General features: G+C 38.4%; 1 protein-coding gene across 2 annotated transcripts in view; it reads left to right on the top strand.

Moving 5' to 3' along the window:
• CEP83 (centrosomal protein 83) overlaps nucleotides 1-14,999 on the top strand; it is a 144,084-nt gene that overhangs the window by 108,196 nt on the left and 20,889 nt on the right. The gene's annotated exons all lie outside the window — the stretch shown is intronic.

Raw genomic sequence — 14,999 nt, 5'->3', positions numbered from 1 at the left:
TACTCTTATTAAAATTTATTTATTTTTGTTTATATTACCTCAGATGTGGCTACTGGAAGCTCTTTCAAGTTGATTTCTATGTAGTTTTGACATGACCCTGTCATTTTTGAGGTCGTCTCTGTGTTCTGACATTACAAGATGTTCTGGACTCACTTACACTTTCCCTGCCCCAGGCCTGGAATTGGTCATTTCTTTAAGGTGTTCTGGTTCCTTCATAGTACATTGGACAATAGTATTTAAAAATCAGAATTTCAGTTCTAGGTGTACTTATTGATAGTGCAGTGTCATGGCCTTAAGGCCCTCTCAGTGAACTGAACTTGGAAATATATTTATGTATAAACAGACAACACATTTTATCTGTTTTTTATATTTTCCTCTATGTGTATATGCTAATAATCATGAGTTTATATTTCCAGCTCCAGTTCAACACCATGGTGTTCATTCTAGCCTTTGCTTTTCTTATTTGTAACTCGTTTCTTTGACAACGAGAAATGTGGCTTTCATTATTTGTAGTGTATTTACTTATTTTCTCAGTCCTAGAATACACATGGTTTTGACGATTGCTGATTCATAACTGAAAAACAAGCCTGTTTGCTAGTGTGTAATATTGTGTGCAGTTCTGGTTTTCTCATTAGCTTTTGGGTATATATATAGTCAGGCTCTGCCTTCCAGTGTTTTTGAAACCAACCTTTTCTCTCCAAACCTCCCTTCAGTGGGATTATATATATATATTTTTCTGAATAGACCAGATATATCTTTTTTTGTAGATTTTATTTATTTATCTTTAGAGGGGAAGGGAAGGAGAGAGGGAGAGAAACATCAATGTATGGTTGCCTCTGGTGTGTCCCCTGCCAGGAACTGGCCTGTATCCCAGGCATGTGCCCTGACTGGGAATCGAACTGCGATCCTCTGGTTCGCAGGCCCGCACTCAATCCACTTAGCTAGACCAGCCAGGGCTATTTTCCTGATTTTTTTATCAGCCATGATATTGCAGATTATTAAAGGTTTTTAGCATCTCCGTAGAGAATCATTTTTCCTCCTGTGGCACTATTAATATAGTATAGCAATGGATTTCCTAATCTTTAATGCACCATAATTTCTGATCTTTCTTTGTTTAAGGTGGCAGTGTGTTCTCTTTGTTGATGCTTTATGCAGTACTTGGTCTATAATTTTCTTTTGTAATGTCTTTATCAGGCTTAGGTATCAATGTTATCCTTGCTCATACAAAAGAGTAGGAAGATTTGCTTGGTTTTCAGTGCTCTGGGACAAATAGGGAACAGTGGAATTATCTGGCTTTTGAAAGCTTTGTAGAATTCCCCTGTGAAATCATCTAGGCTTGTACCTTTTTCTGGGATAGTTCTTTGATAACTCTTTGTTTCTTCTATAGAAATCAGTCTGTTTAAGTTCTCTATCTCTATTGGGATCAGTTTTGATAATCTGTATTTTCATAAAAATTATTCTTTGTTTTCAAATTTATTTGCACAAAGGTCTGAAAATAGTGTTTTATTTTTTAATTTCATTTTTCAGTGCTTATTGTCCCTTAGTCATTTCTTATTTTGTGAACATGCTTTATTCCCTCAATTATAGTTGACATTCAATATTTTATTAGTTTTAGGTATACAGTATAGTGGTCAGACATTTATATGACTTATGAAGTGATCCTCCCCCCACCCCCTGTACGTCTAGTACCACCTGGAACCACCCATGTTTATTACAATACTATTTACTATATTCTCTATGCTACTCATACATCCCCATGATTATTCCATTAACTGCCAATGTGTATTTCTTAATCTCTTCACTTTTTTACCCAATATACCAACCCCCTCCGATCTGGCAACCAGCAGTTCTCTGTATCAATACATCTATTTATGTTTTGATTTTTCATTTCTTTTGTTTTTTAGATTCCACTTGTAAGTGAAATTATGTAGTATTTGTCTTTCTCTGTCTAACTTAATTCACTTCTTTATCCAGTTATTCATGTGTAGACATTTAGTTTGCTTCTGTATCTTGGCTATTGAATATGAAATGTATTTCTTTGTTTCTTTATAGTCTATGTTTAAAAGTTTCTTTTGTCTGATGTAAGGCCTCTTTGGGTTCATGTTGTTTAGGATTCTGTGCTTCCTGGACTTGTATGTCTATTTTCTTTATCAAATTAGGGAAATTGTCAGTCATTATTGCTTCAAATATGTTTTCCATCCTGTGCTCTCTCTCTTCTTCTGGTTCCTCTGGAATGTGAATGTTGGTACATTTGATGTCTCATAGGTCCCTTAGACTATCCTCTTTAAAATTTTTTTTTTCTTTTGGCTGTTTTGATTGGGTGTTTTCTGATACTTTGTCTTCCAAATCACTGATTTACTCTTCTTCTGCTTCATCTGATCTGATGTTGATTCAATCTTATCTATTCTTTATTTCAGTTATTTTTTTATTTCTGGCTAGTTCTTTTTATGGTTTCTGTCTCCTTTTTTAAGTTTCCTATTCCTTTTATTGACATTCTCACTGAGATTATCTATTATTCTATTATTATAGAATAATAGAATAATCTATTATTCTATTATTATAGAATAATAGAATAATCTATTATCTATTGAAATAATGATCAATTATCTATTATTCTTCCCTGAATTAATTGAACATCCTTATAACCAGTGTTTCGAATTCCATATCTCATAGATTGCTTACCTCCATTTTTAGTTATTTTTCTGGAGTTTTGTCCTGTGTTCTCATAGGGATATATTTCTTTGTCTCCTCATTTTGGTTTCTCCCTGTGTCTGTTTCTGTATGTTAGTTAGATTTTCTATATCTCCTAGTCTTGTCAGGCTGTTCTCTGGGGCCCAGTGGCACAGTCTCCCTGGTCACCCGAGCCAGGTGCCCTAGGGCTGTCCCTTGTGTGGGATGTGTGTGCCTTCCTATTGTAGTTGAGCCTTGATTGCTATTGGCACTTCAGTGGATGGGATTGGCTCTCAGGCTAACTGGTTGTGAGGACTAGTTGTGACTACAGTAGATGTAGTAGATGTAGTGTAGGAGCTGACTGCACAGAGTGGGACTCACTGTAGCAGAGCTCTGGTACCTGCTGAGTCCATCTTTTGGGTGTGTCATTTGTGGTGCTAATTGGGTGGTGCTCCAGTGTGGTCTGAAGCTTGCCACTGGGTGTATTGGTTCTGGGAGCTCTGGTGCAGGGCCACATTAGCTGCTACCTGTGCCCATCTGGGCACCTAGTAAGCAGTTGGCAGCTGTCCATGCTAGACTTTCAGGCATCTGGGAGAGGTTGTGCTGTGATCTGGGGCAGGCTGCCTCTAGTTCCAGTGTCACTTAGTAAGAAGTACAAGGCATGTAAGGCATGTTTGTTTGAGCTGTGTGGGCCTTTGAGAGATTTTAGGAAAGTCTTGTGTGGACTGAAGTTGGTACCTTGTGAGAAATAGCCCCTGAAAGAGGTTCTGGCTGGTCCATGGGTTGGGTAGGGCAGATTCTCAGGGGATTGCCAGTGTTGGACAAGACTCAGATTTGGTGCCTGCCTGTGCCTGCAGGTTGGATGGGGGAAGGGCTCAATAAAGGAACAGTGGGTCTGCCAACACTTTAGTCCTTAGAGACCTGCCCCTTCAGCCTTTGCTCTGAAGCCAGCAATTCACCCCCTCCCATATGTCCCTGGAGCTTTTGGAGCTGCTGCTCCAGTGCTGGAGCTCAGAGTCAGACTGTCAAGAGACAAAGTCTATGCACAGGCCTTTTAATAGGAGTGCCTGGGACTCCAATAGCCCTCCTTCTCATCCGACAATACCTGCTGATTTTCACAGCCAGATCTGGGAAATCTTCTCAGCACTGGTATTCTTGTTCAGGAGCCTGGTGTGGGGCTGGGACTCCTCAGACATCGGTGAGGACATCCATGGCCTAGATATTTCTCCCAGTTGTAACCACATGTAGGTGTGGGATCAGCCCATTTTGTGTCTCCACCCTTTCTACCAGTCTCAGATGACTTTTTTATATCCTTAGTTATAGGAGTTCTGTTCAGCTAATTCTCAAGTGGTTCTCAAGGGTGATTGTTATGTAATTTAGTTGTAATTTTGTTGTGGTCATGGGAGGAGGCAAGCAAGCATTTACCTACTCTGCCATCTTGACCAGAAGTCTCTTCCTCTCGTACGTCAGTAGTGCTTTATTTATTTATTATTGTGGTAAATTATACATAACAAAATTCGTTATTTCAATCATTTTTCACATCTATAGTTCAGTGGTTATTTTTAACTAAGCTTTTGATTTATTGAATCAACTGTTTTTCTATTTTCTACCTCATTAATTTCTGCTTTTATCTTTACTTCTTTCTGTTTTGCCATTAAAAAGTTTTTATTATTTATTGGTGTTTAATATACATAAAGTAAAATTCATCCATTTAAAAAATGTACAGCTTGATGAATTTTGGTAATTGCATGTAATTGTATAATCATCACCACAGTAGAAGCATAGAACAGTTCCACCACCTTAAAAGTTTCTTCATGTCTCTTTGTAATTTACCTCTTTCTGATAACCAGCCTTAAGCAATCCCGTATTTATTCATAGTATTTCACATATTAGTAATTCATTCCTTTTTATTACTCATTATTATTCCACTGTAGAATTTGACATGATTTTTTAATCTTTTTTTATTCTTTTCTTGATGAACAAATATTTGGATTGTTGTTAGTTGGAGCTACTATGAATATGCTACTATGAACATTTATGTATAACCTGTGTGCAGACATGGCTTTATGCAGATATCTCTTGTTTAAATATCTAGAAATGAGATTGCTGAGTCTTAAGTAAGTTTCTTTCTTTATTTATTTAAGTATCTTTTATTGATTATGCCATTACAGTTGTTCTATTCCCCCCTTCATTCCCCTCTACCCTGCACACCCCCTCCTCCACCATTGCCCCCCTTTAGTTTATGACCACGTGTCTCAAGTTCTTTAGATTCTATATTTCCCCTACTATTCTTGCCCTCCCCCCATCTGTTTTCTACCTACCCTCTATGCTACTTATTTTCTGTACCTTCTACCCCCTTCTCCTCCTCCCACTCCCCTGTTGCTAACCCTCCATGTGTTCTTCATTTCTGTGGCTCCGCTCCTGATCCAGCTGTCCTCTTAGTTTGCTTTTCTTTTAGGTGTGGTTGTTAATAACTGAGTTTGCTGTCCTTTCACTGTTCCTATTTTTTATCTTCTTTTTCTTATCTAAGTCCCTTTAACATTTCATATAATAAGGGCTTGGTGATGATGAACTCCTTGAACTTGACCTTATCTGGGAAGCACTTTATCTGCCCTTCCATTCTAAATGAAAGTTTTGCTGGATAAAGCAATCTTGGCTGTAGGTCTTTGGATTTCATGACTTGGAATACTTCTTTCCAGCTCCTTCTTGCCTGTAAGGTCTCTTTTGAGAAATCAGCTGACAGTCTGATGGGTACTCCTTTGTAAGTGACTGTCCCCTTATCTCTTGATGCTTCTAGGATTGTCTCCTTCATTTCAATCTTGGCTAATGTAATTATGATGTGCCTTGGTGTGTTCCTTCTTGGGTCCAACTTCTTTGGGACTCTCTGAACTTCGTGGATTTCCTGGAAGTCTATTTCCTTTGCCAGATTGGGGAAGTTCTCCTTTATTATTTGTTTAAGTAACTTTTCCATTTGTTGCTCTTTTGTTGCGCTTTTGCTGGTTTATCTGAGCACAAATGTGTAACCAGGGTCAGCCTGCCACCTTGCGCCCTCACTTGTTCTGCCTGTTGCCACCCCATGCCTGGGATCTGCCAACCACCGCCTGCACACCTGGGTCGGTCTGGCTGAGTTTTTCTGTGCCACCCGACTCTGCCAGCCACTGGCTCCGCCCCTCTTACCAGTCTGGCTGAATGGTTCGTTGTTGTCAGACTTCTGTATACTTCAATCTTTGTGTTTTGGTTGTGTTTTTGTTACTGTAACTTTGTTGTCTTTAAACTTGGTTGTGCGAGGAGGCACAGTGTTTCTATCTACACCTCCATCTTTGCCAGAAGTTGGTAAGTTTTTTTTTTTTAATCTCTCCTTTAACATTCTCCAGAAAGGGGAAGAAGAGAGAGAGACTCTCCCCAGGAACCTCACTCTGATGTCTTATTCTATTTTTTGTTAAAATTTAAGACTACTTCTTCTCGTTTGGGCATCTGTTGCCATAGCGATAAAATGTTAAGCATTCCGTCTCTGACAATAATCAACTTGACCATTAGGTTTTTTTGAAATTTGTCCATAAAACAGCTTTTATTCCTTTAGATGTTTTTTAACACAATCATTTTGTATGCTGTTAGTCACTTTGATAATTTCTCTTTGATTTCTCCTGTTTCTTCAGGTCATTTACAGAGTGTAACTGACCCCAACTTATTTTAAAATGAGGACATAGTAGTGAACATAAAATGCAGCAGAAGGAACAAAAATTAACAAAATTTGAATGATTACAGTTATGGTGTTTATTTCCTATGGTAGCTCTGATTTTCTGATTTATAAGTAACTATATCAACCAGGTCTATTTTGATCATTTGTTAAAATAATCATAATTGCAGCTTGTCTTATTTAGAATCTGTGGTAGGTCAGAAAGAGACAACCTGGGGAGAAAAAGATCATGCTAAGGAAATGAAAGGTCTAAATTGTATAAAGGAAAAGTATCCATTTATTTACAAACAATAAATATCTGTGATAAGTAGGATTAATCGCTGCTTTTGCAGGTGCTTTAAATTATTGATTACACACTAGTCTCCTGTTTTCATTCATGTGGTTTCTTCACCATTAGTCTAGAGAATAAAATTATTATTCTAATAGTATTCTGTATTTCATAAGGTCACCCCAGCCCACCATGAGTTTGTAAAATTTATAAAGTTGTTTATATTAAAAACAATTAAAAATTATAGGATTTTAAATAAGATAAAGTATATAGTCAACTTGTTTATGCCAGTACCCCAACTCCAATTAAATCAAGCAAAAAAAGGTGGGGCAGGACTTTGTTGGCTGACATATCTTGTACAAAGGACAGGGATCATGCTGATCTCGTGTACATCTTGATCCAGCAGCTCAAACGTGGTCAGAGTGTGGCTGCTTCTCCCTCTCCCTCCTAACTTCTGTGTCTGTGTTTTCTCCTACTGCTTTCTCTGTGAGGCCAAGTCTGTGTTTTGAAAACAAGAGTTCTTACTTGATTAATCAAGTGAGGAACATCTAGGAAAGGGCTCGCTCTGGTTTACATACCTACCCCTGGGTCCGCCATTGTGGCTGGGGGGTAGGACACTAGGACTCAGCCCAGGCTTTGTGCGTATTTCATTTGGAGGGGGAAGGGTGTACTGAGTAGTTTGTTACCAGAAGTGAAGGGAGGTGTGTTGGGGAAACAGCAGTAATAACTAAGGGAAAAGGAACTTGATCATTTAAGATACCCTATAGCGGAAACCCCTTATCTTTTGCATTGCTTAAAGTCAAATCTATATTTTCCATTTGTGGTCTTCTAATTTTTTTTAAGGTTTTGGAAAAACTTTTTATTTAATATATCTTCCTTTCTATTTGTACTCCATCTTGAGATAAATTGTCTGTTGTATGACATCTTAGTATGGTAGGAGACTTTTACTTGGCCAGTTGAGCAAGTTCTCTTTCAGAAGCTGAACTGCAGAGTAAGTGATGGAAGAATATGTGGCCGCATTTCAAAGGCCAGACAGTTCTTGTGGCTTCTCCTTGCTCGTGATTCTGGTCAGTTATTCTAGCTTGGTTCTCATTCTGAGGTTGCTGGTGATTCACTGAGTTTCATATATCCACCCAGGAAAGCCCCTTTTTGTTAATAATGTCCAAAATTAATTTCCATTGCTCACAAGCAAGAACCTTGCTTTCAGTGGATTGTTATAAGAACTGCTGTTCTTACGAAATTTGTTTTAGGAATCTTTACAAAAGAGAAATCACAAATATAAACTTCTCGTTTGCTGTATCTTTTGCTTTCCCTTGATTGTGGAGACTCACATCAAATGAAGCCAGGAGGTAGCACTAGAATCTTCATGTATCATATGGAATTACTAGCCACATATAGCTTTTTAAATTATTTTAAAAATTAAAAATTTAGTTCCTCAGTTCACTAGCCACATTTCAGACAAAAGAGTCAGGTAGCACGGTCAGACTATCAGTCCCTTAAGAACAGGCATTGATAGTTTTAGTTTTAGTTCTGTCTTAGTTTTGCAATGATATATCTGTGACACTTGGGGTTGGGCCCTGCACTTGTAGGCACTCAGTAAATATGTGAATGTTGAAATGACACATATCAGCTGCCTGCCACATAAAACCGAGGCAGTAATCCGTAACTGGCTATTCCGCACTTTGAAGAGAACTTGGAACAGCTCCATCTCACTGTTATTCCAAATGTTTCCACTTAAACTTCCACAGCTGATTTTCTTTTGTACCTTGGCCCTCCAGTCTACCCACTACTTCTACTTCCATTATTTCCATAGTTATTTCTAAAATATAAAGTACTTGACCAGGTACTTTCTCATTCCCCAAATTACTCATCCTTCTTCACCTTTTGACTGCTCTCCTCTTAACATTTTTTGCTGGAACCTCTGAAATCCCTGCTCCATTACCAAAAAAATTTTAATAGTCTCCACATACTTCTAAACACTCCCTTACTGAAACCTGACTTTGTCCTGATGGCGTATTACCTGGCAGCTCTTCTAAGTGGAAATTATTCCTCCTTTACTCTCTAAACTTCAAGTAGGGACCAAGAAAGGAAGTCAGTATTTCTGAATCCCAGTCTTGTTTCCATACCATTGACTGACCCGTTAAAATGGTCTTTCCTTTGGTAGTTGTCCATCTTATTCCTATTTTTCTTTCCAATTATTGACTTACAGGATATTCCCCAACAGTCCCTAAAGACCTTGACTTTTGGCTCAACCTTTTTCTATTTTCTATCACTTGCTTCTATTTTTAGTGAGTACAACATCTGTATTGTTGACCCATCTAACACCTTAGCTATTTAGTTTATTTTATCTTCACTCTGAAATTTTCTATCTTTATTCCACTTTAGTAGCCCTACACTTAGGTATACCTTATCATCCCTTAGAACTGATCACTTCAAAAACAATTTTTTCTTCTATTCACTCTATTCTCATCTAAGATATTGAGACTGGTAGTTCTTGTACTCTCTTTTCTTCTTCTAGTCTGTTAGCCTGGCTCCTTGGCCTCTCAGTGGAGACCTCGTCCACTGTTCATCTGCACTCTCACTTGTAGCTGAGCAAAGACTTCTGAGTATGAATTCTTTCAGCTTCTCACTCTCTGAGAATTTCTACATCTTCCTCATTCTCCCCTCCCTTTATGAAGATATCCTTTCTCCTCCAAACTACACACTTTACCTCCAAAGTGTGTAGTGTATTTTCCCACACCCTTTGTTTCCTCGGCATCTTGCTTCATCCATTATCCTCTTCTTCACTTGAATCTTTAATTTCTCTACCTCAGACTCTTATTTTGTCTTCAGGGTCCAGTTCACAATGCATTTTTCTTATGTAGCCTTTACTGATCTAATGAGAATTAATTGTGTTTTCTTTACTTTCCTCTTACACTTCTGTTATAAGAATTATTGTATTTTGACTTATTATAACACATTTTGAATATTCAAAACCTTCTAATCAAGAGGTATTGTACTTTATTCCTAAAGCTTAGCACTGTGAAATAATATCTACCTGTTTTGAACTCTTATTACTGTGATTTAAGGACATTGAACATATTTCTAAACCCCGATGATCTCTATTAAAGTTTCTTTCGATTTCTGTTAAATTCTGTTATCCCTTGGAATCCTAGTGTTTTTCCTTAAAAAAAAAGTCTCTCACCAGTTTAGATTGTAACCCAGCACCACTTCAGCAAAGTGACCTGAAGAAAACTTTGTGCATCATGTCTTGTATTGTACCACAGTAGTATCCTTAGTCTTCTTGTGTCTTGCTAGTCAGAAATTCTTTACTGTTGGTTTCTTTGGCTTCAATCTTTGTGTGGAGGACATAATTATTTCTCTTTCTACTATAGAACATTTAGAAAGCTGTTAGGCTATAAATACTTGTTTAACTGGGTCCTGTTTCGTGGATTTGCCCAATGTATCCAGAATCTCAAACAGACCTAAAATAACTTGGGGCCTAACTCTGGACTTAAGCTGGGGCCCAGCTTTTTCTACTTTATTGTCATCTTCATGATTTTGTAGAGCAGTGGTTATAATAGTTTCTTCCATATCCTATTGTCCAATCATCTTACTTGTTTAAATGTCTAATCCAGGATTTGGGTTGGTTCGCTCAGTCCATCAGCAAATATTTGTGAATTCTTATTAGTGTTTAAATCACAGGCCTAGGCCTTTGAGAATGTTATCTTCTCAATGAAAAGTTCTAATTGGGTTGATAAATGTTATTAATGCCAAACTCAAAATAAGTGCCAAATGAATTATATTTGAGATAAGTGTTTGGAGAGTTTTAAAAAATAGAGTGATTGAGGTCTTGTCCTTCTAACCTACTTAGCATAAAATTTTTCTATATTATAAGGTTAGTCATTTGCTCACCAAAGAGACTCTATTTTAGAGTTCCATCTGAGAATATATTCCTTTGAGACGAATGCAAATTGTGTGTTTATTCATCTCAGGGATGAAACTTATAATATATTCTATAGAATATAGTATGTCATTCTGTACTGGATAGTTTTCTTTTAAATCCTGAATTTAAAATCAGTAAAATTGCAATGTGATGAAGTGGGAGAGGGGGACAGTAACTGAGGTGTTGGGAGACTTGGGTCCTATTTTTTTTCCTTACATTTGCCATATACTTTATTGTTCTCAAGAAACTTTTACATACATTTTGATTACTGTGAAAGAAACTCCTGTGGAACTCTTAAAAATATATTTTATTGTTTATGCTATCACAGTTGTCCCAATTTTTTCCCTTTGCCATCCTCCACCCAGCCCCCCCCTCCCCTCCTGTTGTCTGTATCCATGGGTGAGGCATATATGTTCGTTGGCTACTCTATTCCCTATGCTGTACCTTACATCCTCATGACTATTCCATAAGTACCAGTTTGTACTTCTTAATTCCTTCACTTTTTTTGTTCATCTCCCTAACACTGTTTACACCTGGCAACCATCAAAATGCTCTTGGTATCTTTGATTCTGTTTCTGTTCTGCTTGTTTATTTATATTGATTTTTAGATTCTGTTGTTGACAGATATGTATTTATTGCCATTTTATTGTTCATATTTTTGATGTCCTTAAAGCACACCCTTTAACATTTCATGTAATACTGATTTGCTGGCGATGAAGTACTTTAGCTTTTTCTTGTCTTGGAAGCTCTTTGTCTTTCTATTTAAATAATAGCTTTGCTGGGCAGGGTAATCTTGGTTGAAGGTCCTTGCTTTTCATGACTTTGAATATTTCTTGCCAGTCCCTTCTTGCTTGCAGTTTCTTTTGAGAAATCAGCTGACAGTCTTATGGGAACTCCCTTGTACAACTTATTTTCTCTTACTGCTTTTGAGAGTCTTTCTTTGTACTTAACCTTTGGCATTTTATTTTATTTTAAGATTTTACTTATTTGTCTTTAGAGAGGAAGGAAAGGAGAGAAAGAGAGAAATATCAATGTATGGTTACTTCTTTTCAGTCCCCTGCTGGGAACTGGCCTGCAACCCAGGCATGCGGCCTGACTGGGAATCGAACCTCGATCATGTAGTTTGCCGGCCCGCGCTCAATCCACTGAGCTACACCAGACAGGCCAACCTTTGGCATTTTAATTATGACGTGTCTTGGTGTGGGCCTGTTTAGGCTCATATTGTTTGGAAGTCTCCTAGATTTGTATGTCTATTTCCTTCACCAAGTTAAGAAAGTTTTCTTTCATTATTTTTAAGTATATTTCATTGATTATACTATTACAGTTGTCCCAATTCCCCCCTCTTTGCCCCCCTCTGCCTAGTAGCCCCCTTCCTTCCAGCATTCCACCCCTACCTTAGTTCATGTCCATGGGTTATGTATGTGAGTTCTTTGGCTTCTCCATTTCCTATACTCTTCTTAACATCCCATGTGTATTTTATTCCTACTAATTATGCTTCTTAATCTCTACAACTTTTCTCCCATTCTTCCCCTTCTCTTTCCCAGTTAATAACCCTCCAAATGATCTCCAGACCTATGATTCTGTTCCTGGTCTGGTTATTTGCTTAGTTGTTCTTTTTTATTTTTTCTTTTTTTTTAGATTCAGTTGTTGATAGTTGTGAATTTGTTGCCTTTTAATGTTCATGGTTTTGATCTTCTTTTTCTTAAGTCCTTTTAACATTTCTTATAATAATGGCTTGGTGATGATAAACTCTTTTAGCTTTACCTTGTTTGGAAAGCACTTTATCTGCCCTTCCATTCTAAATGATAGCTTTGCTGGATAGAATAATCTAGGTTGTAGGTCTTTGCTTTACTAATTGTTCTTTCACTTCTTGCCAGTCCCTTCTTGCCTGTAAAGTTTCTTTTGAGAGTTCAGCTTATAATCTTATGGGAACTCCTGTGTAGGTTACTCACTGCTTTTGTCTTGCTGCTTCTAAGATTCTCTCTTGATCTTTAACCTTTGGCATTTTAATTATAATGTATCTTGGTGTGGGCCTCTTTGGGTCCAACTTGTTTGGGACTCTACTTTCTTGACTTGTATGTCTATTTCTTTAATGAGATTAGCAAAGTTTGCTTTCATTATTTTTTTCAAATAAGTTTTCAGGTTCTTACTCTTCCCCTTCTCCTTTTGACACCCCTATGATTCAGATGTTGGTATGTTTAAAGTTGTCCTAGAGGTTCCTAAGCCTATCCTTGTGGGGTTTTTTTTTTCCTGTTTCTGTTCTGGTTGAATCCTTATTTCTTCTTTATGTTCCAAATTGTTGATTTGAACCCTGGCTTTTTTCTTTTCACTATTGGTTCCATGTGGATTTGTATTTATTTTACTTAGTGTAAGCTTCATTTCTTCCTATATGTTGTTGTCATACTCAGTGAGTTCTCTGAGGATTCCGATCACCGGTGTTTTGATAGGTATCTGATTGGCTATCGCTGTTTCACTTAGTTTTTTTTTCTGGGGACTTGTTCTGTTCTTTCCTTTCAGGCATATTTCTTTGTCTCCTCAATTTGACAGCCTCCCTATATTTGTTTCAGTGTTTTAGGTAGAGCTGCTTTTTACTCTCTATTTAGTAGTGTGGCCATTGTAGAAAAGGCACTTGTAAATTGTTCAATAGGTAATTGCCTTAGATTAATTGTCAGGGCAGGGCAACCAGCTTCACTGTTTTGTGGCTGTGGGTGGTAGTAGGGATTGGAGAGGGGACAGTGCCCCTTCCTGGCTTCTGGAGGTTTGCCTGGCACTTGCCTTGTTTCCAGTCACTTTGTCCATTTTCTGTATGCAACTGGCACCCCTCCAGCTGCTGCTCTGGTGGTGATACCCAGAGTGGGTGGGTTTGCATACATTCTAAGTCTGTGTGGGCCCTTTAAGTGGCAAAAATCTGGCAGTTTCTTCTGCTGTCCCAACTCCCACTGGTTTTCACAGCCAGAGCCTGGTGATTGGAACCCTAGGCTGTGTTGTCTGGCCTGGGGCTGAGAACAATACTCCCCAAGGTGTCCCTCTCAGTTTTTATCCACCATATGTTAATCCACATTGATTAAGTGGCAGGACCATCAGTTCTGCCACTGCCAGTGCCTCTGCACTGTAACACCTCTGTGTCTGTCTCTGTGACTCTGACACTCCTACCTGTATGGATGAATGTGGCTTCTTTAAATTCTTGGTTGTAGGACTTCCATACAGCTTAATTTTCTGGTGGTTCTGGGTTTTATTTGTTTTGAGATCTGGTTGTAATTCTTTCTATGGTTGTGTGAGGAGACAAAGTATGTCTACCTCTGCTTCTCTCTTGACTGGAACTCCTGTCATTATATTTTTAAATAGGCTTCCAGTTTCTTGCTCTCTCTTTTCTCCTTCTGGTACTGCCATGATGCAAATGTTGGTCTGTTTGAAGTTGTTCCAGAGGCTCCTTACACTATTTCATTTTTTTTTTTTTGGATTTTTTTTTCTCCTTGTTGTTCTGTTTGGTTATTTTTTGCTCCCTTGTGTTTCAAGTCACTACAAGTCACTGATTAGATTCTCAGCTTTATCCACTGTACTGCTGATTCCCTGTAAATTGTTCTTTATTTCAATTAGTATATTCTTTATTTCTGACATGATCTTTTTTATACTGTTGAGATTCTCACTGAGTTCATTGAGCATCCTTATAACCAGTGTTTTGAACTCTGCATTTAGTAGATTGCTTGTCTCCATTTTGTTTAGTTCTTTTTCTGGAGTTTCGTTCTGTTCTTTGATTTGGGGTATGTTTCTTTGTCTCCTCATTTTGGCAATCTTCCTGTGTTTGTGTCTATGTGTTAAGTAGAGCTGCTCTGTCTCCTGGCTTGGTAGAGTGGCCTAATGTAGTAGGTGTCCTGTAGGGTTCAGTGGCACAGCCTCCCCTATTGCTCAAGCTGGGTACTCAAGGTGCACGCACTGTATGAGCTGTGTACACCTTCCTGTTGTAGTTGAGTCTTGACTCCTTGATTGCTATTGGCACGCCCAAGGTCAGCCACCTCCTGTGGTCTGTCTGGGGTCACACAGCATAAGCTACAAAGCAATCTGCAGATGGCTGCTACTTGGTCTAGTCTTGGAGGTGCCCATTCAAGACTAAGCTGTGAACCAAGGCTGGCTGCTGCTGGTGCTGGGCCTGAGGCAGCTTAGTGAGAGGTACAGGGCTCACTGAAGCCAAAAGCTGTTTGTTTGAGAGAACTTAGAAAAATCTGAAGCATGAGACAAGACAAGCCTTTCACATGGAAAAGTCACTGGAAACAGCTTGGGTGGGCCCACAAGTTGGGTGGGGCAGGGCCTCACAGAATTGCCAGGTTGGGGCAAAAAATGTGACCCGTGTTGGAGTCTCAGATATGGCACTTGTCTGCCAGCTCTTTGAGGGGACAGCAAGTCAGTTTCTCTCTGTATGTCTCTGGTATCTTTCAATCTGC

The sequence above is a fragment of the Sturnira hondurensis genome, unplaced genomic scaffold (assembly GCF_014824575.4).
Source record: "Sturnira hondurensis isolate 20B ecotype Veracruz unplaced genomic scaffold, ASM1482457v3 Scaffold0015509, whole genome shotgun sequence".
NCBI classification, from domain to species: Eukaryota; Metazoa; Chordata; class Mammalia; order Chiroptera; family Phyllostomidae; genus Sturnira; species Sturnira hondurensis.
Note: the sequence above shows the minus strand (reverse complement) of the source record. Positions and strands in the feature narration are given on the sequence as shown.